Below are 26,009 nucleotides of genomic sequence, written 5' to 3' on the forward strand. Positions count from 1 at the left end.
ATATTGGTTTTTGGCGAAAGGAAATGGCGCAGTATCTGTCTCATATATCTTTGGACACCTGGACCGCGGCCGTAAGGAAGGGATAAAGGAGGGAGTGAGAGAAGAAAGGAAGAAAGGGTTGCCGTAGTGGAGGGCTCCGGAATAATTGCGACCACCTGGTGACCTTTAACGTGCACCTGCATCGTACAGGCACACGGGCGCCTTAGCGCTTTGCCTCCATAAAAACGCAGATGCCGCGGCCGGGTTCGAACCCAGGGGGGCTAAGTTTCGTTTCAAGAGGGAACGATGTCCTCCGAGTACCAAAATTTTGATACTGCTACTATTGCTGCTGCTGGCTGCTGCTGCTGCTGCTGCTGCTGCTGCTGCTGCTGCTGCTGCTGCTGCTGCTGCTGCTGCTGCTGCTGCTACTGCTACTACTACTACTACTACATACTACTACTACTAGTCGTTAAGTAGCTTCAACGGTGGTCGAAATTCATCCGCAGCATCTCCGCTGCGTCCTTTACTATATAACAGCCTCCGCGGTGCAGCCAACGGCACACGAACAAAATCTCTTCCCTTCGACTCGCCGCGCAAAGCGTCACGAGCTCAGCAGAGTAGTATACAGCGCAGCTTCTCGCTATGGCACAAAAGGGCAGTGTGACGATTATGGACATGCGCACATGCACAATTACGAAGGCGGAAATTACCGAGACCCGAAATTTCAACAGAACAAAACAAAGAGCATTACACCGTGTTTCATATAACACGCAACTTTACTTCTGAGGAAACAAAAAAAAATTGAAAAACCCACGCTCTCGTATCCCGACCGAGCGAGGACAACGCTGAGCGCACAATAGGGCGGCCACAATGACCGGCGCGAGGTGAAAAGAGCCCCGGTCCCGGAAGACGGCATCGAACCACGGTGAATGCATAGGCCAGTGCACCAGTCGAATCAATAGTCGATCCCGCGATGCAGCTCCGATGTTTGCAGAAAGGGTCAGCACGATATGCGGAGTCCCTTTTTGCTCGATCGCCCAGTCAGACACGCCGCATAACGGTGTTTACAGAGCCCAACGAGCACAGTCTTTATCCCGCGGCGAGCAGGAAAGCCATGCAGAGGCAGCAGCACCAACACCATCTAAAGAACTGCAGTGCGCGCACGCGAGGGACACCGCTCACCTCTTGCTCTCGGTTCATCCGCCCACTGCGTGCACAGCACCTGCCTTATCGCCATCTCATCTATTCTTATCATCTCTCACTCCCATTCCAAACTACGGCACAGCGACCATGATCTCATCATAAAGAGAGATATTACAGCCGGCGCCGCCCCTTTCCCCTCATCATCATCAACAATCACGAAACAACGAACGATTCAGGCCGTTGTATACTCAAGCCACTCCACGGAAGTAGGTATTCGCCGCCGGCCTGAAAACAGCCCTAGCAAACGAGAAACTTCATGGAATTTTCAATGCGTAGGCATTATACGGCTGATCGGCAACGAAACCGGCGCAGTCAGCGTTCACCAGCGGCAGTGGTTCCCAAAATCCCAGTTGACGTCACCGTGGTATCGAAGAAAAATAAAATTTCTTCCGGACTGTTTTTTCATTCCTTGCTGTATTACATTACATTTTCCATTAACTTTTTGTTTTCATTTTGCTGCATTGTTTTTACTTTTTTATCCACTCCCTTCTGTAACGCCCCACTGGGGCTCTGAAGGTATTGTAATAAATAATAAATAATATCTGAATGCGAGGTGAGCGCGCAATCCACAGGCCACAAAACCGCGTTGCTCCTTGGCGAACTAAGGTGAACCCAATGCATACATTGCCTTAAGACTGTACGCTAACGAGTAGATGAATCATTAGAAAGGACGGGAAAATTTTAAAAATAAATAAATCAACAAAAAAAAAATTGGAAGGGACACTAAATCCCGCTATAAGGGTATGACTCGATAGCGTTAATGCCCCATATATGCAGAATTGATCAATCTCGACTTTACATCCATAGATCCCTGCGAGTCCTGGTACCTCTCCAGGCGTAGCGGTGCAGCTGATAAGCCTGTTTCACATGCAAGCGAAAACGCTAGCGAATCCTGCAGCCGCGGCGCAAAAACTTAAAATTTTTGAGTCGTCGCGGAGGTGAGCCGCGAGCTTCCAAGTTGGAAATTTTCCCGCGAACGCGCCGCTCATTCGCTTGCATGTGGACCATGCAGACTTTAAAGGGGCCATGACAGCCTATTTTCACGCATACCCTGCTGTATCGCCTTTAATTCCCAACAGGTTAAATTACAATTCCCTGAATTTTCAGTTGATTCTGTGCGGCAAATATCTTTAAAACGACTTTTTCTCTTCTGCTTCTTCTGCGAACTGCTTGCTGGTCTGGCACCCTTTTATCGCTGACGTCACGAGGACATACCCACCTCGTGTCGTCTGCAGCACGCTGTTGAGGTGCTTGCATGCACACCGTAGACTGCGGTCGCTCGAAATGTTTTCTCCTTTAAGCTTAGCGAATAAAATGCATTCCCCATGTTCACTTTTGGCAAGCCTTCAACTTAGTACGCAGCTGAGTGGTCCTTGGGAAAGCGGACTCACTCGTGGCGCCCACTTTCCGATTGTTGAGCAAACGGAAATCAATCGACCCCTGCTTACGCTTATTTACGCTTAGAAGCATGCTGTTCGTATGTTATGAGTGCGGTCTCTTTTGAGCAGTCAAGTGCTCCCGTATGTGAAAAGCGGCACGTGCCGTGCATGCCTTCACCGATGTGCGCCGTGAAAGCCGCGGCGTTTTGTAGTTGGCTACCAAGTTCTTGTCCGCTATTGATCGGCTCGATAATCAAACTCAAATTATCACAAGGTGGCACTAGAGTAACCCTGAGGCACGAAATGAGCAGAGAAAAGTGCCGATTGCGACGACTTCCCGCTGCATGTACGCGTTTGAAGCTCCAACATACATTCCCTTCGACTCGTAGAACCCTTTTGCAGGAACCAATTAAGCCGCTTGCTAAACCCTACGCGATTCGAATTCTTTCCCTGCCCGCACCGATGAATAGTCGCTGCCGTCTAAATGAGTGCTTCGAAATAATAGTACAGTATTTAGCATTTTGCTGTGCGTGCGCATTGTGGCCCCAAGAGTGCGACGATTACGACAACTGCAGCCCCGCGCTGAGGTTGTTTACACGGCTGTGCGCAAACAGTACTGCTCGTTTGCGTGGCATAAAACGCCAGGTGGGTTATCCTCATCTTATATTACGGACTCTTGCCTCACAAATCGCACTTTTACTCATTTACACACCATGATAAACACTGAATAAGCGCCCCGATGATGCTATATATCGCCTGCTTGGGAAACGCTTCGCGCAGGATACCCGGCGCTTCCCGCTAATTGAATCTGCTTCCTCTTATGCCACGAAAATTTAATTTTTAGGTCGCTTTAGCTAAAATACGTTCGGACATCACTTGAATTAATGAAAACAACCAGATTTGTTGTCCACAGTCGACGCCGACGGCTGCCTTATGCACATGCTATGCAGACCGGGTCACATATATCGGCACTTCCCCCTAATTGCACTCGCGTCCTGCGATGTAGGCAGTCGTCGCTTTGAGGACACTGTAGCCAAAACTACGCTCGACAGCTATTTGCAGGCGCTAAAATTTGCGAATTCGCTCTCCGCAATCGCCGAAATCGCACACACGAATCCTGCGTACTCGATAGGCCTCGTCAGTCACGAAAGGGGCCGGTGGTCCGTCAACCGAAATTTAAGAATATGGCAAAAGTTCCTCGCTGATTAGTGACAGTGTGAAGATATATGTAGCCGCTTGTTTCGCTTTTTCGATACGGATAAAATACACAAGCGCAGTATTTTCGGGCCGTCGCCTCACCGGGCGTGAAGCTTTCGCTCGGCCGCACAAGTCCAGGCGACGGCGGCGAGCGGCACCGTCGTGCGGCGTTTTCCTGGCCGTGTCGCTAGCCTCGCCGATCGGTTCTATGCGCAGGCACCGATTGAAAGCACATCTTCGCATGTGCACGCACATCGCGTATGTCGCCGTGGCTAGCATGATCAGGTCCCAATAAGTCAAAGTTCTGAAGGTTTATAGAATGTCATACCAACTAGTCTCCTACCACTCTCTGCTGGTTTCCCACTAAGCTGGACTCTTAACATTACTAAGATACGCGGTCGTTGATCGTGCTGGCGTCGTCGTCGGTCTAGCGTGACAGACCAGTGCGTCAGCGACGGCATTTGCATACCGACCAGTCCACCGTCGATCGCCGTCACATCGGCCTATAGTGTGACCGGACCCTATCTATACCGAAGAAAAACTGCATTACTGTTGTTATCGCTTTTGCGACACCAGTCACTCATATATCGGGGACGACTGCTATTTCGATCGCCCGCGAAAGTACAGGGCGGAATGAGACCTCGCTGCGCATATTGCCCCAACGAGAGCAGACGACGTTGCTCCGTGCATGCCCTGGTGACGTCACGACAGCATTCAACATGGCAGTCGTTGCCGGTGGGAGGAGTCTCCCGGTCTAAATTTCGATCGCATTTTTTGGAATATACAGCGCGTCCAAGGGCAGCCAAATTTCGGAAATTGAATCATAAGCTCTTGTATTAGTTACGGAAGCACAAAACTGCAACATGAAGAACAACGATGTCATGGCCTCTTTAAGCGATGCGCACTGCCCTGCGGTGGCCGGTGCTATCAGCGAGGGGCTTTGTGTAGCCCACGTCGCCCTTCCTGAGCGATCAATCATTAAATAAACTGCCCACGTCGGCCCTTCCTGAGCGATCAATCATTAAATAAACTGCCACCTGCCCCGGTGGGTCTGTTCACTATCCGGAGGGCAGCTGTCTTCCTGGTTTGCCCTCAGGGCATCGCCTGCCAGTCGTGCTCGTGATTGTTCGCTTACAACACCGACGACAGATTTTCTGGACAACGGGGTCCTTTAACGCTTTCGTGTTAAAAGCAAAAAGGAACAAAGTTCCACTTTGGCTCCGTGATTTTTCATTTTAGCTCCGCATAACGCTTGCCGAATGACATCTTATCAGCTCCTTGGACGCTTCCTGTCATCTGTCGGATAGGCTATATGCCAAGGATAAAGATAAGCTGCTGGTCAAGCTGAAAGGTCAGTGGCGTGGACATTGGAATGCAAGGACAGCCGAAAACAACGAAGCTGCACAAAATCTGGTCGCAGCTTATAGCGGACTACCCGATGCTACACGCGTAGCTAGAGACCAAAACTATATATAGTATACAGCGCCCAGAAGCGACACAATGCCGGACGAATGCAGGACGCACCGCGCTTTTTTTCTTTTTACCCAGAAACGCTCTATAAACGCAGGGACTGACGCGTTTTTTCGTCACACGCGACGTGATAAATGCACGTGTGTAAAATGACTTGGGAGCTACATTTGTCATTTGCCTCATCCCATCGCCCCCGTAATAATTGCGGCACGCCTCCGTCCAACGCATCACGTGAGCTCGCACGTTTTACGAAGACGAACCGAAAGTGTCTCCGTCGTCGGGGAAAAACGCGCGTCACGCCAAAATCACGGCACCATGCAAACAAGGGCCGACACACGCGACGTCCCGGTAACCCGTCTATTTATTACATAACGAGTACCCATCAAAGCAGCCTAGACGACGCTCTCGCAGTGATTACGTACACACATACCCCACAGAAGAATGAGGTCATACCTTGCCCATTTTTGCCTCACCAAGATCGATTTCCCGCCTCTCGCAAAACTACACAGATGTCGCACAGCGCTTGCAGAAGAGACGGACACAAAAGGAGAGAGAGAGAGAAAAAAAAAGAGCCTTACACACGATTCACGAATAAGCGTAGGATCTCTTTGCCAAAGCCGCGCGCTTCGTGACGACGATACATAAGGGCAGGAACGCACACACGGCCTCGGCATAACGGAACGACGTGTAAAAAAAAAAAAAAGAGGACTGCGAATGGTGGGGGGGGGGGGGGGGGGGGGGGGGCTCGTCGCCTCGCCTGCGAAGTAAATGGCAAGCACGAGCACAACTGCACGCTGGATTCCTATCGGCGTGGACAAAAAAAATGCCGCCACACAGCTGTTCCAGGGACCGCACTCGGTCCTTTTACGCCTTGCGCTCGCCGCCAATACACAAACATGGAATGCGAGGCAGGCCCGCGAGGTTTCGTCGCAGATGGGGCGACGAAGGATTCATCCGGGGAAACTTTTTATTTACCTACCTGCAACACAGTTCGACGCGCTAGCAGGGTGGCGACAGTAACAAAAGACGAGAATTTTCAGCCCTAGCGCAATTTCAAGCAGATCATACGCGACCTCGCGCATAGAGCAGCGAAACGCCGCAGCCGCTTGGAGCCCTCAGCGAGCTTATAGACAGAGGGACTACGCGTGCGCTACCAGTAGGTGCACAGCTGCATCCGTAATGGGTCGTGTTGCGAAGTTGCAATGTTGAAAGCATCAGCTACGCGTTACAGTAGCTTCGGCAAGCAGCGAACTATAGGCGTGGCAGGGCTACATACGGGCACTGAAATGCGCCAAAACATGCGTCACACGCCAAGAGACACGACAGAAGCAGCATCCACGAAGGTTGCCAGCGACAAAGTAAACGATGGCAGCTGTAATACGGCAGAATTCGAGGACGCACGTCTGAGCGATATAAAAGAGAACACCCAGTTTGCAATACGGAACAAATTTCATTTTTAATTCTGCACCGAACTTTATAAAAAAACGCACTGAGGGAAACCATCTCGAAGGATAAATCACGCTTCCCACTCGTACATACACTGCACGTTAATAAAGTGTTCCCTGTCACGCTGCTTCAACCCGAACGCCTTCGCCCATTTTGCAAGGCGGTAACGCGGCGAGGTTCCGCAGGGCAACATGCCCACACACGCTGCGTTCAGAGCGCGACAAGAGACGGCGAAGCAAGCATGGATGGAACAACAAACAAACATAAGAGCAAAAAAAGTGTTGCGACAGTCGACGGTTCGCCGAAGAAGAGACGGCAGCAATTGAACGGGGCGTCACCGGCGTCGCCGTCGCGGCATGGATGCTGCTAACGGGACGCTATAGATAGACATCTGGGAAGCTGCGGCCGAATGGAGGAGAGCCTAGCAGCAGCAGCATCATCCCCCGACGACCGAGCGAACAGCCGCAGCGCGTCCCTGTCGACAGACAGCGTGGATGTGGAAAGAAAGAACGCAGAGGAAGCGACTACAGTGCCCCTCAGGGAAAAAAACGCCATGCAGTTTCATGCGCCATACCGAGGCAAGGACGTGATTGCGGGAGACGAACGCCGTAGCCACAAGGACGGCTAAATTGTGGTTGCACGGTTCGGGGAGCGGGCGAGGAGAAATTCAGTTTCGACAAGGGATGCGCCATAGCATATGCAGCTTCGCTGAAAATTCGCAGACGGGCAATTAAACTCGGCCACGCCATAAAGAGGCCTGTAAGCGATTATACCCCCCCGCCCCCCTCCCGCAGCACGTGTTTGTGAACCGCGCGCGACTTCCAGAGTGTGACGAGCTGAATCCGCAGCGCAAAGCATCAACAACGGGCAACGAAATATGGCCATGTATGCAACGCCAGTGCCTGGCTCCCGCCGCAGTGGAGGAATGTGGCAGCAGCGACGCCTGTTTATAGTATATATATATCTGGCACGCAGTCAGTACGCAGCGATGCACAGCGACGCGAAGAAAAAAAAAAGCAAAAAACAGCGGCCTCGACAACTGCGCCATATAGGACCAATACTCGAGGCCCACTACGCCGGAACTCGAACAAAAAAAAAAAAGAAACAGTGGTCTGAGACAACACATACACGCGCGTGCACATACATAAACGCGCCCGTGAGTAAAACAGCTTATCCACATGCGACCGTCAACAGCCTCTCTATGCGCGAATACACGATAAGACAGACACACACAGAAACGGGTGCGCGCTCACAATCACGCTGCACAGTATCGCTACGCCGCTGCGCACACACGTGACCGGGGGGGGGGGGGGGGGGGGGGGTAGCCGAGGGTGCTTTGCGCAACACCCTCTCAATGCTAAGGCCTCTCCACCGGCCGCGTGACGTCACGCCAAGGGACCGTGCCAACACCCTCTCAATGCTAAGGCCTCTCCACCGGCCGCGTGACGTCACGCCAAGGGACCGTGCAGGCCCCGCGCTCCGCGATTTCAGCGCGCCGCGCCCGTCTGCACTATTCGGGTACTGCCGTACGTAGCTGCCTTATAAGTGATTCCTTCATTTTCATTTTTGTCGTTGCTGCAGAAAAGAAATTCGCTAGTTTGTGCGCGCCTTAGGCTATCATTTTATCTGCTTTATATATTTTTTTTATTGCAGAACACCTTATTGTCAAGAAAGTTCGAGCTGCTAATACAGTTTTTTATAATAAACAATTTAGCATACGGCCGCCAATTTCGCATTATTGGTCATTATAATAAAAAATTGATTAGTTAATTTCAATTAATCATCTAATTATTAGGTTCTATCACGTACATGATGTCTGCCGTGCGGTAAAATCCATCCGCACAGACCGCACATGCGTATATCTAGTTGTTAAAGTAGAAGTTCGTGAACATTGAAAAAAAAAACACCGTCTACTGCGCATTGTGTTAGTTTTATTCTGTATTGTGTTTTGCTTAAAGCTTTCACACACAGCAATAATGACACTCACAATAATGTTGCGCTGTTGAGTATTTGTACAGCTAATCTGACCCTTACAATAAAAAACGACGAGACACCAGCAATGAAGTGTGCGCAAAGCATTTTTATTGCTTGGGAATAAAACTTACTTCTTCTTAAGCGTTGCTGCTTTCCGGGCTGCGGCCTTCTGCTGCGCATTGTCTTGTATGGCATCATTTCTTAGTTTGCAAAAGTTGTTTAGAACAACGTTGGTTGCAACGCGTACTACCAAGCGCAGGAGAGTTTGTGCAGTGTGGCCATTTTCACATGTCTCAATGTCGTGTTCGTCTAGGAGGGAAATCGTCTGTGAAATCACGACACCACGTTGATTTCTACAGGAGAGAAAATCTTCCGCGGTTGCTCCAAAAGACAACTTCTCTGCAACTAGTTTAGTCATCAGTACCATGTGAACTGTGCATGGCTGGGGAAACTTCAGCCCTCCTCTCGACAGGTTAGCTATCATGGCAGTATTTTCCGCTTCGATCTCTCGATTTTCAATCACCAATGTGCTGAAGCAATCAGAACATGAAAGCTTCTTTAAAGCAGCATGAGCAGCGTATCCTGCAATGTAGACAATAGCATCCATGTCAGAGTGGGCGTGTGTAATATCGTCGTCGCTGACAGCCACAGAAAAGTTGCATGGGACAAGATCCTCACTTACGTCTTCAAACTCTGTTTCCTCGCGTGGAAATGTCAAAAGTTTTTGAAGACGAAGCTTCTTCTCACATTCGTAGAGCTGACGCACGGAAATGTGGTACTGTGATCCTGCCAGCTGGCGGTAACGGCCGAACCGGTCTTCTAGCGCATCCGTCTGAAATTTGCCCAGCAGTACGTACTTGAAGTGAAGTTCTTCTAAGCAGTAGCGCGAGAGTTCTACCAGAGAATAGCATGTCAGTCGCAAAGCACTGTGAGTCTCTTTCGTCAGCGAGCCACTGGTGATGTTTATTCTTGCCCAAGCGTCCAACCAGTCCACAACGCCGCTCAGGAAAGCTAACTGTGTGTCATCAACAGACCTTACAGGGTCTTGCATGCTGTCCCTTAGCCTCTGGCCTTTGCAAGGGGTCTTAACATTGACTATTTGCCACCATGTGAGGATAACGTCAATGAAAAGAGCAGTCGACTCAGCTTGAGGAATCTTGAACGCGGAACCATGTGTCCTGAGGGCATTTGAAACAAACTGATTAATGACGTCGAGAGCGAGCTTTACATTTTGCCGCTCCATTGAGGTTGGATTCACGGCTTTTGCGTTCAGTCTGTAAGCAGCCTTCACAAGCGACGTCTTCTCTGAAGAATAAAGCTGCCGCACAGCTGCGAAAGAAGCAGCTTTCATACGAGGAGGCCCTTCGGGCATTGCTCCACTCAAGTCCATTTCAGGGAAATAGAGGCATGTTCCAGGGTTTTTCTGGTTAATCCAATTGTTCCTAATGCACTTCAAGAGATGCACAGGATCGACCACGTAGAAAAGAGGGCGAGCGTTATCGGCTGGATGGGGATAGACAATGCTCACCTGAGGACTTGTAGCAAATAACGACATCATCTTGCGGTTCAGAGCATTGTTGTCCGTTATCACAGCGATAATTTTGAGCCCCATTTTCTCAACATTAATGATTATGTTCTTAGCATGCTCGTGCAAAATTTCTGCGCTCAGTTTGCTCACAGGTAATATGTGAATGACGTCCTTGTTTGCAGAAAGGAGTGATTGTACCATGAACACATGGGCTGTTGTTGCTGGTTCCGTTGAATGAACCGACGATCCTACTATTGTGCCCCCTTTGTAGTCGAAGTATGGTTTTATGTGGATCTCATCGATCATCAGGGTCACTGTCTTCTCGTGGTCTTTCATTGATTTGACTCGTTCTCGGATGTAGGAGAGACAGTGCGGTTGATTTTGCTCCACAAGAGGGTACGCTTTGTAATTTGAGCAAACACGGCGCAGTGTGGAAGGATGGGGCAGAATGATTCTTGATGCAGCTCTTGTGAAGTGATATGCGTGAGGAGAAATTGAATTCAAAATACTGGCGAATACCAGCAGCTCTGCGCTATACGCATGCTGTTTCGCGAGGAGAAGCTCTATCTGCTCAACCAGAAATTTCAGCAAAGAAGACTGTTCTTTCGTCGTATCACTGTCCTCAATGAGGTCTGCAAGCAGTGAACCGACAAACTGCAATACTTTAGTATGTTTCGACTCTTTCGTCACCTCAGGTATATTATGCAAGCCTATCTCGAGTTCTTCTAGCAGCAAGGACAGGCTGGAGGTGTCGCATACTTGAGCTGGCAGAATCCTGCCTGAAGGAAGCGACAGAAGCTTCACTCCATTCAAGAAAACAGAAAGTGACAGATCAGGGAGAACTACCAAGGCGCATTTCACATTAGGTGAAGGATCATTCTCGATGAGAAGGAACCTAACGCACTGCTCATCGACAGAAACGGTCCAGAATTTCGTGTTGCAGATTCCAGGCAACTTAGATTTGAACTCCTCGTAAGATGAAACTTTGTTTCTTTTCTGTTCAAGCTCATTAGACTGAAGTGACTTCCTCATAGCCTCCTGCAAAGCAGCGTTTTCCCTTCTTGCTTTTTTTGTCTCTGGCGATTCACTCCGTCCAGGCGTTGAGGACAAGTATTTTGGGCAGTTTGGAAAAACAAGGCGCAGCATCAATCTTCAACTGTAGCCTGTCACGCTTCACCTCTATTATTTTCCCTGTCAGTTCATCTTGGTGTGACAACGTCGTAATGAAGTCGCCTGCGTGGAAGTGCAGTTCACACACCTGCACGAGAAAATGAAGCAAGGCCATTCGCCATGACTCTCCATTGCCTAAAACACTAAGTAAAAAGAGTCTGAATAGTGAACAGCTTTTACATATTTACACAGCTTTTACACAAGCCTTATGCACATCCACAGAACTAAATGCTTCCTGGACAATTCATACATAAGTGTAAGAAGTGATATCATTGCCTACAAAGACAGCATGCCTTTCCGGGAGCGACAGCTCACAACTAAGATAATTACCAGCGCCTATTAAGCAATATTTCAGAGTCTTACCCTCGAATGCTCTGTAGGTGCGAAATCCTTCCGTGGAATGGCTCGCAACCAGGCTTTTCTTCGTACTTCGTCTCTTGGGAAGCAATAAATACGTACTTTGGGACCATTCTGGTAGTTCCCGCGGCACCCGGGAACACAGCACCGGCCCATGTTTCACGAAGTTGCACTCGCTACACGGCAGGCAATCAGTTTCCCATTCGTGCGCTAGCACAGGTACGCACGCCACACAAGAAACGGCCACACGAAACAGACACAGCCGTGCGAGGAGCGAACGGAAATGCACCCAACGCCAGGCTGAAAGACTCAAGCAGCAGCTAGACGCTCACTGCAAGACTGCGTTCGTGTCTGTGCTTGCCCGGGCAAGCGCGAGCACATCGAGGGAGACAACCGAGCGGAGCGGAGCCGCGCTTGGTGAGCAGCCTGACCGGACACTTGGCGTGACGTAGCGCGTGTGGAAAGGAGGGCCTGGAGAGGCCTGAAGAAAGTATTTAGAGGGTGTTGGCGTGACACGCACGGAAGGAGGCGCGGGCACGCAGGAACACGCGAACGGAAAGACGCGTTGACGGCAAACTTTTCACCGGGCGGTCGACCAAGCCGGCGGACACACAGTCGTCGTCGCGTTGAGTACGGCCGATCGGTGCGCCATATCTGCAGTTACCAAAGGCTTCGAGACAGTGGAGTAAACAACAGGGCGTCGCGCATATATGCGAGGCTCCGGGATGATTTTTACATGGGCCCTTGTTTTCCACGCACTGCACGTGAACTCAAGCACGCACACATCTTGTGTAAACAGACAGCCGGCATCCTTCCCGGTGGACCACCCACGGTCGTAGTCGGAGAACTACGGCGTTGACGCGCTGGTCGCCTAGCGACGCTGTCCGGGCGAAGTTTGTAAGCGGCCGCAGCTGCCATACCGCCACAAGAGTCGCCGCGACGGCACGATCAGCAGTGCTCCGACACCGCTGCTCGAGCGGGGCCTGTCCGACCACGCGCACGGAGCAAGGACAGTCGACAGCTGTGGCTGGCCGAACTGCCTCGCCTTCACTCACTCTAGCCTCTTTCCCGCGTTGGTAGCGCGCGCAAGGGCTGGCAGCGTGCGAACGACATGCGCTCGGCGCAGCAGAGTACACACACACACACACACACACACACACACACACACACACACACACACACACACACACACACACACACACACACACACACACACACACACACACACACACACACACACACACACACACACACACACACACACACACACACACACACACACACACACACACACACACACACACACACACACACACACACACACGATGTAAGATGCCTTCGGGAGCAACTACAATGTGGTACGGCAGGCAGGGAAGCTAGCTCCCGACGCTACCAACCAGTCTGCCGAGCCTGTCACGTTGGGGCAGCGACTAAGCACGGCGGGAGGTTGAAACGGACGCATGCGAAACCGAATGGCAATGGGCCGACATATGATGCGTGTCCGGTGCCTGCACTTACCGAAATCCGTGGCTGCACCTCGCCTGCGCTCCAGCTGAACACGCATCAATCATCCGGCCATAGTTCATGAAAAGATGGGCACAGCCATGAAAATCCGCATACGCGCCATACATTCCGGATGATATTTTTCTCTTTTGCAGTATTTTTTTTAACCAGGCGCACCTGAAAAGAGGATATCCCGCCTCAGATTTAGTGGACAGTGAGAGGTAGTAACGAATTTCCATAGAGAGCCTGTTGTCAGGATAAAATCGGTCAAACAACTTGAGGCTGAGGCCAACGCTGCAACGGCAACCTCAAAAACGTCCGCCGTGGGGCGGGGTAAAGCAAGCGACAGAACATTGAAGGAACCAGTCGCTATTGACCACGGGGCGAATTTACTTTCTAATGACTAGTGCCAAGAGGGTAGCGCATTTTTTTCGCGTTTTTAGTGTGTCCACTAGTCTCCGTATCGGAGCAGGGTAAAGGAAGAAATCAATTCCAAGAACGGACGGCTCCATTCCATCAAAGTTGTGTCAACTGCCTGCCACGAAGTGCTCTTTCAAAACGGCCACTAAACGTTGACTCAGAAACAAGTGATCAGAATGCTATCGAGTTAAGTACATCTAGGGGCGCACTGTGACAGTTGCTCTACCATGTAATGCACGGCAAGATGAACAAACACTGAGCGAGGGACGAGATCTTCATGCCAATAGGGAGGGAACCTGCGCTGCCAAGGTGGCGCTGCAATTGTTCCATTCGGTGACTAAAAACTGCTTTTGTCAGCCGCTTGGGACGCTGTACACGCGAGAACACATTCTGCGCGATTAGATACCCGCGTTTGGCTGACAGCATTCATCGCATAGCTTCTCTCGGCGTAGCCCAGATAGCCTTCGACAGAGCGCGGAGGCTCACGCCAATAAGCGCCTGAAGGTGGCGCGGAAAAGTACTAAGAGTACTACCCAAAACTGCTTGCTCTTCTCGCTAGGCAGTGTGTTATGGCGCTGCAATCGGCACCGCAAACTCCAGCGCAAATTCCCCATAGCGCCAATGATAACCAAAAACGTTTTGAGTGAAAAAAAAACAACAATAATCAGCATGCACTGGCGTAATCAAGAGGAAAAAAATAAAAAGTGAAAGAGAAGAAGGCCGATTACTTCCAAAAGTTTTAACAAAAAAAAGGGGGGGTTATCACTACTACGCGAAGTTCTGCGGACATTTTTTTTGTTTTTCTTTTCTCTCAGAAAAAGCCACAGCGCAGGGTAGCTATTCGTTTAGAGTATATGGGTCAGTGAAAAACGCATCGTCATGGAACGCGACGCAGACCCAATATTTCTTTTTTTCTTCCTTTTCCGGAAACGTCCACCAGACAGAAGTGCTCGCTATCTTTTTTTCAAATTTATTTCAACGCTGGTCCAGACGCACAAGCCCGGAGAAATGACTCGTGTGACTTTCCTCGGCGACTACAGACTGCGACGGCCACACGCACTGCACGTTTACCGAAAGTGCTAAAGCAAAAAAAAAGAAGGAAAAAATCGCGCACAAGCACGACTTCGCTCCAAATTCTAATCTCAAAGGAAACAACGCCCACGAAAGACGACGGTACATGGGTGGCAGCATCGCGACATCACTCTTGGGCGCCACGCATCTTTTAACTCACGCGAGCGACTGTGAAGTATAAGCGAGCCTCAATCCCGCGAATAAGAAAAGGAAAAAAAGAGGAAGAAAGGAAACGGAACGAGGTGCGCAAAGCAAACGACTATAATTAAAGGTCGAGTCGTACTAGTCACGCCACGGCACCGACAGAGGGAAAAAACAAAACAAAAAACGATCTGCGGCACATTCTGCGCTGAAAAAAGAAAATCGGTAGTGGGCAGACAAGACGCCGACTACACGAGCGATGCGCATGTAGTTCCGCCGCCGACACGGGGCCAACGCCGATTGGTCCACTCGTAACGCGCGTGGGCCACCGTGGTGTAGGGAACGAAGTCATCGGCGGAAGGGGGAGAATAGGGAAAAGGGGGTCACACACACACACACACAGAGAGAGCCATACAGGCGGCCGCGAGCACGTGTTCCCTTGATCGAATGTCATTAAAAACGCCGGAACGACTGCTCACCCGCGCATTTTTTTCTTCCCTTCCAGGCGGGTCGACAAACACGAGCGCGCCAAACGCCGCCGCCGCACAGTCGATAAGGCACACGGCGCCGGCAGCGCAGAGCGCAATGCAGTATGCAAGCAGTTCGGCGCGAACCAAACAAAGAATTGGCCGCGGAGGGGGTGTTCAGGGACAGGCCCACACGCCAGAGGCAGATCACGGCGGGACCACTGTTTGCATGACGACTCGGCGCGGCCGGTGGTCTCCCGCCAGCTCGCATACTGGCTTCCGTGACGCGTGCGCCAGCCAGCGAGCGATACCGGGGCTGTGTCCCGACAAGCAGAGATAAGATACAGCAACAGCGCGTGCTAGCGCCCCTGACAAGCGACACTGCAGTAAACGCCAGCGACCGTGTCAAACTGGAAATGTGTCTAAGCAGTACACCACCCGCGCCCCAAGAACACCGAGTTGGGAGGCAAACAAAAACCACGCGGTTCGTGAGAGAGCGCGACAGAGGGAGGGCAGGGCGGTTAACCACATATACTAGTGTGGGCTGAGAAAAAGAAAATGTTGCCCAGCCTGCACCACCAAGGCACAACGGGCGCTTAACCACAGTAGGATTTTTCTTTGTCCCCCACTGCAGTGGGAGGAGGAAAATAACGGGTAAAAAAGGGAAGAACAAAGAGAAACACGAAGCGCGCAACCGAAGGACGCCGGAAGCGCATGCCACAACTTGTGCCCTGAGTATCAAGAGCAGCGCCTGGTGGGAGTACGGCACTGAAGATCCCTGGGATGACCGCTGCTAAAAGAAGAGAATGTGATAAGGGGACTCCGTGAGGCTGGCGATAGTGAAACTATATTTGGGAAGAAAATTCGAGGCCCGCAGGCCACCTTGGTCTCCGCGCGACCCCACCCACGGCCTAAATAAACGTCCATGTGCTGTTGGTCCACGACGTATGCGGCATGGATGACGGAGACCTTCTGCCTGGCCACGTCTGCTGACCGCAATGAGGTTTCCCAGTCCTCACAAGTTCGGAGGGGCACCGGCCCGGTGGGGAAAGGGGACAACTCGAACTACAACCCCTTTCAGAGAGCTTTGCCAACGTGCATGCCGTCGGAGGCATGCGAACGCCGCACAGCTAGAAGCATGCTCGGAATGTTCAGTGGAAAAGGCGGCGATGAGCGCACAGCGAAGTTGCAGTCCAAAGTTCGCAGACGCCTTCCGGACAGGAACGACGCGGCCCCGGACGGAGTAGCGAGAGGAGGAGACTGCACAAGTTTACTTTAGATATTTACAACGTTAAGAACAGATAAGAGTCCCCTCGGCCATACTCGTTGGCGAGCTCTCCTGCACTACAGTCCCTAGTGGGAGGTAGGGCCTCAGCCTCACCACGGGTAAGAAACTCAGGTTAGTTTCGGCTGCAACTACAACCTTTGTCCCTAAAGTTCCGAGACTGAGTCCATTAAAAGAAATGCGTTTAGCATTGAAATCATTTGTGCAGCACCCCTTCGAAATAGTCTCCCTTGCAGCCTATACACAGCTTCCAACGCTTCTTGAGGCCTTGGAAACAGTTGGAAAACACTTATTTTGGCAGGGCTGTCAGCTCCTTTGTCGTGGCGTCTTGAATTGCCTCCACCTTCCCCATCCAGCGACTATATACGGCTCTCTTCACACGACGAAAAAGGAAAAATCGCACGGGGAGAGGTCAGGCGAGTATGGCGGATAGGGAAGTACAGTAATGCTGTGCTTGGCGAGAAATTTTGTCACGCTGAGAGCAGTGTGCTGCCTTGCGTTATCGTGGAGAAGGCTCCTGATTCACCGTCTGCCCTTGTGGGACGAACTCGTGGTGCATGACACCTCTGGCATCGGAAAAAAAAAAACTATCAGCAGCGTCTTTGTTTTGGTCTTCTGTCGCCGCACCTTTCTCGACGCCGGAGAGCTTGTGGACCGCCATTCGGCGCTCTGCCTCTGTTTGAGGATCGTATTGAAAACACCATGTTTATGGTCTGTGGGGGTTTAACGTCCCAAAGCGACTCAGGCTATGAGAGACGCCGTAGTGAAGGGCACCGGAAATTTCGAACACCTGGGTTCTTTAACGTGCACTGACATCGCACAATACACGGGCCTATATAATTCCGCCTCCATCGAAATTTGACCGCCGTGGCCGGGATCGAACCCGCGTCTTTCGGGTCAGCAGCCGAGCGCCATAACCAATCAGCCACCGCGGCGGCTAAAAACACCATTTTTCGTTTTCAGCAATGATGCTGTCGACGAATGGAGCATCCTTCTCTGCCTCTGAGAGCAAATCAGCGTTCACTGATGCCCGCGTGTCCTTTTGGTCCTGTGTGAGGGAGTGCGGCCCAAGTCTGGCATTCAGCTTTCGTTTCCCCAAGTTTTCACGCAAAATTTGGTGGCACTTTGTCTTACTAATGTCGAGAGCATCTGATAGCATGCGGATTATAATGGTGTGGTCTTGCTGTGCGATTTCCCTGATCCGAGCCACGTTGTTTTCATTCCGTGAGGTTGAAAGGCGCCCCTGCCTTGTGTCGTCTTCCCCCGAAGTTCTCCCCGAAACGAACCTCTTGTGCCACTTGAAAACTCGCGCCCGTGATAATGTCTCGTTGCCGTAAGCATCACGAAGAAGCTCATATGTCTGTGTGGCTGTGTTGCCAAGCTTCACACAGAATTTCATGTTTACACGCTGTTCGAGGTGGACGTCCATCTTTCCACATTCACTCACAGTAGAATGCGCAGACGACTAGTGATAACGTATTTTTTTTCTACATGTAGTGCCTTCTAGCGGCTGCCACAACAATTAGCATAAATATCCCAGGTTAGCCCGAAAAGATGGCGCTACACATGATATGCACCAACATTTGTCTTGGGGAGGCATTTGTAGAGAAGAAAACAAATCAGTCTTAAAACTTTACGGACAAAGGTTGTACTTTAGCGCACCTGGCGACTGAAAGTGAACTAATATGCTTAAAATTTAACGATTCCTGCCCACGCACGCAGCGCGATAAGGCTCCGGCCGTGGCCGAATTGTCTGAGTGACCGGGATACGAAGCTGCTCTTTCTTTAAACGGCGTGGTTCGAATCCCGCTTGGGGAACAGTTTTTTTTTTCTGCTAGATGACGTTGTCATGACGATACGACGCTCTAGATGGCTTCCCTCCGGCTGCTATGGGAGGCATTGGTGCTGACGTCTGTATTTGCTGGACAGTGGTGTATGTGGAAGTTTCCAACCCCTGGTCTCGCCGAGGGGGCAGTGGGCTGTCACGTTGGTTCTGCGCTCAGTATCACGCCCCGCACTTACAGACACGCTCACCGTCATGTGTTGGGGCTGAGGAGGATGCCGTGGAAGTAGCGTCGACTGCGGTAGGTCAGCAGGTGACGTTCCATGGAGAGCTCGTGGTAGACACGCGCTGCCGATGCCCGTTCTCCACAACACCCGACGCGCAAGGCAAGCACACGGGATGTGAACGGCCGGAAATTTCCCCTCTGCCTTCTCGGGGAGGCCCATTACGGCAGGCCTTGGGAGCAATCTTCCTCAGGTTGACATACGGTGCACTGGCAAAAGGTGTGCTGGCTGCTTCCCGAGGAGACTTGCTGTCGCCGCCGTGGCTATACTCCGGGAGCCGACGTCGCGTGCCAATCCCCCTAGGCTGGCTGTCGGGGCCCGATCATAACGGCGGATGCTGACCGCCGGCGGCGTGATTTCCGACGGTGTTCATGCCTGCATCTATGATCGCGGTGCCTCGCAGCCTTCGCCAATGACGTCTACACACACGTGTATCGTTATTCACGAAACAAAACAGACACACCATTCTACCATAGGAGTATAAAAAAAAAACTAGATTCTACCGAGGCAAAGGGCGCTTCAAGTGTTAAGAAGCACAGCAAAGAGATGGAAGTAAAGGTAAGAATGCCATTTATTTTCTTTCTGTTCCTATCTTTCTATCGCAGCAACGTGCAGGCGCTCGACGACGCTTAGTGGTGCGTTCATCCACGACCGCCGTCGCCTGCAGAAGGGCAACCAGGTGCCGAAAGTAGCAGCGAGACGGAGACACAAGAAAGACAGAAGACTCGGCCAACGAAAAATGAAATCTACTACACCCCCTTGACACACATTCAAGCAAGCTCCGGGATTTCACCGTAGCAGGCCTGGCGCGGAAACAGCGTGATAGTATACGCGCTGCTTGAAGTCTTTCTGAGTGTACGGTAAAAGGCGGCGCGGCGCGTTCGATTCACAATGTGAAAGGGCGCTGCAGAGCTGGGGTTCCCCTTCCCCTCTATGAACGCTGGGGCAACTGTTTCATCGTTCCGCTGATAAATGCGAGAGACACTGTGAGAGTGCCTAACACAGCTAGCGCCGCAAACAAAAAATTTGCACAAAAAATTTCGATAGGCTTGTAGGAGCAACGAGCCCGTCACACACGTCAGGTCACGTTTTCGTCAAATGGGTCTTCTCACCTATCGGCGGACCTGCAAACCACAAGGGGCACATCCGCTTAGTGAACAAAGCGCCAGCCAACAAAACAATGACGGAAACGCACAATCGCAAATTTAAGCAAAAAGAAACAACAAACCACAAGGGGCACATCCGCTTAGTGAACAAAGCGCCAGCCAACAAAACAATGACGGAAATGCACAATCGCAAATTTAAGCAAAGAGAAACAAGACATTCCAGTATGTGCGCACTCCGATGGAATCTCTCGTCCTATTCGTTATCAATCAACCACGTCTGACACAGTAATGGACGCAGACAAGGGCATCGCACACGGTCACCAACCCCAGGCTATGCTTCGTTCAACTAACTCGTCGTTTCGTAAGCATGCCACTGATGTCCAAGCCGTGTGAATGCACTGCATAAGCGAGCATTTAATTGCCACTGACCGATACACGACGCACGCGGCGAGCTGACGCCCGGTTCCCGCGAGATAACACGTCATTCGTGGGACAGCGCCCCTTTGCTGTCATCCCAACAAGCCTTTGTCGACCAGTCACGGTCAGAAATGTAGGATAGAATTTTTTTTTTCCTAAGAGCTGCGAACAGTACCTTTCTACTGGACACACAAGAGAAACCAGCTAACGGAGGAGCTCGGAACGCGAGCTAGTTAGCGCGGGGCTCACGTAAAGGCAACTCCGGCAAGCTAACATCCAATCGCAACAGCTGCCAGACTCGAAACGAGAAATTCAATAGTTAGTTCCCTCCGCTCCGGCTCTGGACAGCAACAATGATTCGTTGCAACGGTCAGGGTCCATTAACCAAACAGCATCGGACAATAGCAGCGCACGGTCCGTGTTCGCAACTTGGAATGGATGCTCGGACCGGGTCCCTCTCGTGGCTTCCGAATGATCACCGCAGCTGAGAACCACGGTTAATCGACAAACAGTCGTGCACTTGGCCCCAGCGAAAACCCTTCGAGCCGTGGCTTCGGTGGTCGCACGTCCTCACATTGAAAGCAATGAGGCAGAGTCAACAAACAGCACAACGATATAAAATGCGCCGATAGTGGCGTCGTCTATAATACGTTGTTACAGCTTTACAAGAACAGTGCATGCCTGAACCCCCTGAAATGCAAAGAGAGCAGGAGAGACAGAAAACAGTCGGCCAGTGACACACGTGAAGCATACTCCCGAGCACACCGCGCCTCTTCTTTCCTGCTTACCGGGCACTGCAGTCACTGGACCGCCTTTCGAGACAATCAGCCGCCCCCTGCTGCGAGCACATGCACGACCGAAAGTAAAAGGGAACAACTATTCATTTTCAAATACATCTGCGCCTAAAGTGACACCGCCGTTAACAAGGGGGTTCGAAAGCTTGAGGTGCGAAAGAATGAAAACTGGGGGTCGACTTGGTGCTAGTTGGACACTGTATATAGCGTTGCGCCGAGTCACCTTCCCTTTCGTATATCGTTTATTTCTCTCGCTCTGTTTCCACCGGAATGTTCAAGGGCTGCCGTGTAACTTCTCTTACAAACAACACACCCCGAACGCCAACAAACATCGGGAGCAGTCAGCCGAGGAAGAACCGAATGCAGTTGTAAACGAGAAGCGGTGAAGGGGGCCCGTGCTTGTAGATTATACAGTATACATCCCCCAACAAAGGCCGCGCCGCAGCCACGCCCTTCACGCTACCCGCACCCAACGCAACGCGCGCAGTCAACGGGCACCACAGGCTGCCTTCCAGTGCTCTCCTTTGGAGCCGGGGGAGGGGGTCAAGGAAGTGCTGCCAGCTACGCACTTGAGCTTTGTCCCAGAGTAACGGCGCCTGCCCCTCCACTGGAGAAGACAAAAGACCGCGCCTCAGATAAGCACTCCAGGCCTGCCTGCATGTGCACTGGCTGCCCTAGCCGCGCCCCACCGACAACTGCACAAGGGGGGAAAAAGGAGGGGACGCTTGGAACAACACGGCGCTACTTATGAATATGCCGAAAGCCTATCGACCACAGCCTACCCTTCCAAATAGGGGAAACAACGATCGCGGAAACAAGACACACACACAAAAAAGAAAAGAAGCAACAAGGAAAGGAGAAGGCAAAGTGCTCGTGCGTGCGCACACGCTTACAAAACATGTCTCATTGGCAGAAAGAGAGACTAAAGAAAAAAAAAACCATACGTGGTGGCAGAGCGAAATTTCGAAATTTCATTTAGGCATGCAAACGGAGTGTAGAGAATTGGCTCAAAGGCAGAAGAATGCCTCTTGTGAAACGAAGGACGACCAAGAAGGGCGCGCGGCTCACTGTTGTGAAGTGCCACCGGCAGTTTTGTTTTATCTCTCTCTGCAGCGCAAAATGCAACCAACGCCATTATTAAACGCCTATACAGCGCGGTGCGACACGGCTGCATCGACCACACAGCTTCTTTCGGGTTTCAAGGTCGACGAACGCGGCGCCAGAATGATGTCATGTGGAAGCCACTACTAATGCATCGCACGCAAAAAAAAGAAAAGAAATAAGGAGTGCTTTGCGGAGTGAAAACTGAAGGCCACAGCTAACCAGTGGAAATGAACAGAATAATTTATCTTCACGGCGACATCGTCAATGAATGCGAAGTTTTTCTAATATTTTCCGTTTAAAACTGCACTGCCTTTGTCGTTAATTGTATGCTGCAGCAAAGCGCAGCTTTCTGCAGGGGTGACAGGTGACTGACCGCAATGCGCTTACACAAGACCAGAGGCACGTTCGAGTCACACGCCCCTCACTAATTCTATCTTCCTCTGTCAAGCGCCAAGAACAAAGGAAAGCAGCAACACCATTCTAGAGGGGCGTTTCTCTAATTGCAGGGTCAATAACAGATATCCAAACACACAAATCATGCCCTGCACAAGAAATAAAAAAGGTCGAAAAAAAAACACAGATGGCAACAGCCATGTACTATCAGCAACGAGTGAAACGCGAACAAGAAAACTGAGATAGCAGCCCAAATACACCAACATATTAGCTCCTAGAGCGCAAATGCAAGCGTGGTTGATTAACACTTCAGTAGAATAGTCTTCGCGCTTTCGAATTGCCCTCCGTCAGTACAAAGCTTCCCCGGCCTAAGAACTTGTTGATTTCCTCTTTGTGGCTCAGCTGTCTCGTTCGAGTTTCATTTCTTGTTGATAGTAAAACAGTGTTCCCGTAAGCTGATAAGTGAACAACGATCTGCAAGCACTGGTCGACGAAATAGAGCGGACTGAATAGTAAACTTACGTGGAAAGTGTTAGCAATTTGCATCAAATATTGGCTTAGATAAGAGAGAAAATAAGTGCTAAAGCGATCGTGAGTGACCATCAGGGTGGTCTCCCTGCCCTTAGTGTTCCTCTATATACTCCCGCAGGGAGCAAAAACTATACAGGGACACAACCTGCCCTCACACGCATAGTTTCGGTTTCAGTCACGCGTCAACTCCACTGCCACTCCAATGAAAGTCGGCGCGCTAAGTTGGTGCGGTAGCATTCGTTCAGATGCATGAAGGGCCAAAAACCAAAAGATAGGCGGTTCGTACAACGATCTAAAAAAAAGAAGCATACAATGCCGCGCTGTGAGCATAGTCGAAATGTATTCATGCATGAATGAATGAATGCTTACGGAAGGGATAGGCAAGTTGGGCTAATGTGTAGAAAGGGAGAGAAGACATGGAAAAGGGGAAGGAGCGCAACGGTACGGGAGCGAGCGCACGTGTCCACTTGGTGCTCTTTCAATCGGAGATGCGATCGCATTTCCTTTTTGCGCAGTGCGCCATCTGCCAAATCGATCCCCTGTACAGGAGTCCCGAAGCCGCGTCCGCACTTTTCACAACACTGCTTCGACTGGGTCAGTCGCCCACCACGTCGACGCCGTACGATCTTCAATATGCCAAAGCGATGCCAGAAGGCGGCTTTCGATAAGAAAGAAAGGAAAGGAAGGAAGGAAGGAAGGAAGGAAGGAAGAAAGAAAGAAAGAAAGAAAGAAAGAAAGAAAGAAAGAAAGAAAGAAAGAAAGAAAGACTACCCACTGCGCGAACGCCACATCGAAACGAACGAAACATCCACGCGTTAACGCCGCATTTCCAGACATTTACTAAATCCGGTACAAACTATACCTAACGGCAAACATAACGGACACCTACTGCGCTGTGGAATGCATGTGGTAATACGGCAGCAACACGCAGTATACCGCACGCGTACGAAATCAGCCATGAGTCAGTCACCGGCTGTATACAAGGCGGACAATGTCTCTCCCGCGGCGTAGCTGTAATGACAGTATACACGGGGCAGCAGCAGCTGGGGGCATCGCCTCGGATCCAGAGTCAATCTTCTCCGGACAGCAGATCGCGGCCTATCGAGCGACCGCGTCCGCTTTCGGCCGAGGTGGGCCGTGCATCATCGACGGGCTGGCTGGCTGCGCCAAAACACACGCGCGACAGAGGCGCCCTGTCAGTGACGGAAGCTACCATTTAGGCTGGGACGACCTCTGCATTGTTCGCCAGACACGGAGAGACTCCGGCTACACGCTGCTGGTCGTTCGACGAGGGATATCTCTGTTGCCGCGGCGTCTTTGTCCTTTCTTGCTCCTTTGCACTGACCCTCCCCACTACATCTAGGAGATGAAACACTTGCCAGCGCTTTCAATGGATTTTCAAAGGGGACCATGAATTAGAAATCGGGGCATTTTCGCAAGGGCTGGACATACAGAAGTACGGAATGAGTGAAACATTTTATTGCACGGCCCAAGCATTGATTTTTTTTTTCTTTTTCCTTCTTCTTCGACGCGCTACATGCTTCGGCAACGTGACCGATGCTAGAATGCATAAGAACAAAGCTAAAAGTCTCAACCACCGCAAAAAATTTTTTTGAGGGCACTTAAAAGTCTGCTTACATGGAGGAATGCGAAAGCGTTTTTCATCGTGATTTTTTTTGTAATGTGGAGTGCGGCACTTCGTCATTTCCGGTTACGACATACTACACCACTTCGACATTTCCAGTCACGACATGCTACAATTCATAGTCTCCGGTTACGGCATACTACACCACTTCGGCAATCCAGTTGCGACATACACAAGTTCGTAATTTCTGGTTACGTCACAATTTTAACACATATATAATTTTTATAATTGGTTTTTGGGGAAAGCAAATGGCGCAGTGTCTATCTCATATATCGTCGGATACCTTAACCGCGCCGTAAGGAAAGGGATAAAGGAGGGAGCGAAAGAGGAAAGGAAGAGGTGCCGGAGTGGAGGGCTCCGGAATAATTTCGACCACCTGTGGATCTTTAACGTGCACTGACATCGCACAGCACACGGGCGCCTTAGCGTTTTTCCTCTATAAAGACGCAGCACCCGCGGTCGGGTTCGAACCCGGGAACTCCGGATCAGCAGCCGAGCGCCCTAACCACTGAGCCACCGCGGCGGGTACAATTTTAACATCAAATTTTATTTTTGAGGAAAGGAAAGGGCACAGTTGCTCTCACATCTCGGTGGACACCTCGACCGCGCCTTTAAGCATGCAACTGAAGGTGCATATGTCATCTTTCTGAACCCCTGTAGCAAGCTAGCATCCAACTTGACTGTAATACAATATGCAATCTATATGCAAAGAGAAATGCTATGACACCCCACGGAACGCTGTATGACGAACGGTTGCTCAAAATTTTGGTGCAAATGTAGTCGGGAATGCTGCCACCACAGGGCGGTCAGCCATTGATGCCATCGCTGGGATTTCATTACATCACCAAGGATTAGGGGGTGATGGACACTTGGTATCACGTCACGCTACATCATTAGTCACGCGACCTGGTATGGCGGCATGTTAAATCGTTGTCATGGCATGGCGTCATATTACATCGCTGTGACGTGACTAGGCATAACGTCATACCACACCTGTAACGTCACATGGGGCCGTTTTCTGTGGACACGTTTTGCATATAATGCTTTCGCATTAAACAAGGAAAAGAACACAGCGCGCGGAAGGGACACCAGAAACAAGCGTACCAGAAAGACACGGCAGTTCGAGTCAGGGTGGTCGCTGCGCGCACAGACGTACAACACCACAGACCTGCGGCCAAAGCAAGACTTTAATGTTACCAAAGTACACCGTTACATGTATTCACAATCACTATACCTCTCTGGAGATTCGCCGCCGAAAAAATGTGGCCTTTTCCCAGAGGGAATTTCTGTTCTGCCTTTTGCGCCCGCCCGCCCGACGTGCTACGTCCTTTCAACCGCGCAGTAGCCGCGCACCGTTTGCCC

At 50.9% G+C, this 26,009-nt stretch overlaps 1 protein-coding gene across 2 annotated transcripts in view; it reads right to left on the reverse strand.

Annotated features, from left to right (window-relative positions):
* LOC144128464 (RNA-binding protein 38-like) overlaps window positions 1-26,009 on the reverse strand; it is a 125,758-nt gene that overhangs the window by 90,670 nt on the left and 9,079 nt on the right. The gene's annotated exons all lie outside the window — the stretch shown is intronic.

The sequence above is a fragment of the Amblyomma americanum genome, chromosome 4 (assembly GCF_052857255.1).
Source record: "Amblyomma americanum isolate KBUSLIRL-KWMA chromosome 4, ASM5285725v1, whole genome shotgun sequence".
Classification (NCBI taxonomy): domain Eukaryota; kingdom Metazoa; phylum Arthropoda; class Arachnida; order Ixodida; family Ixodidae; genus Amblyomma; species Amblyomma americanum.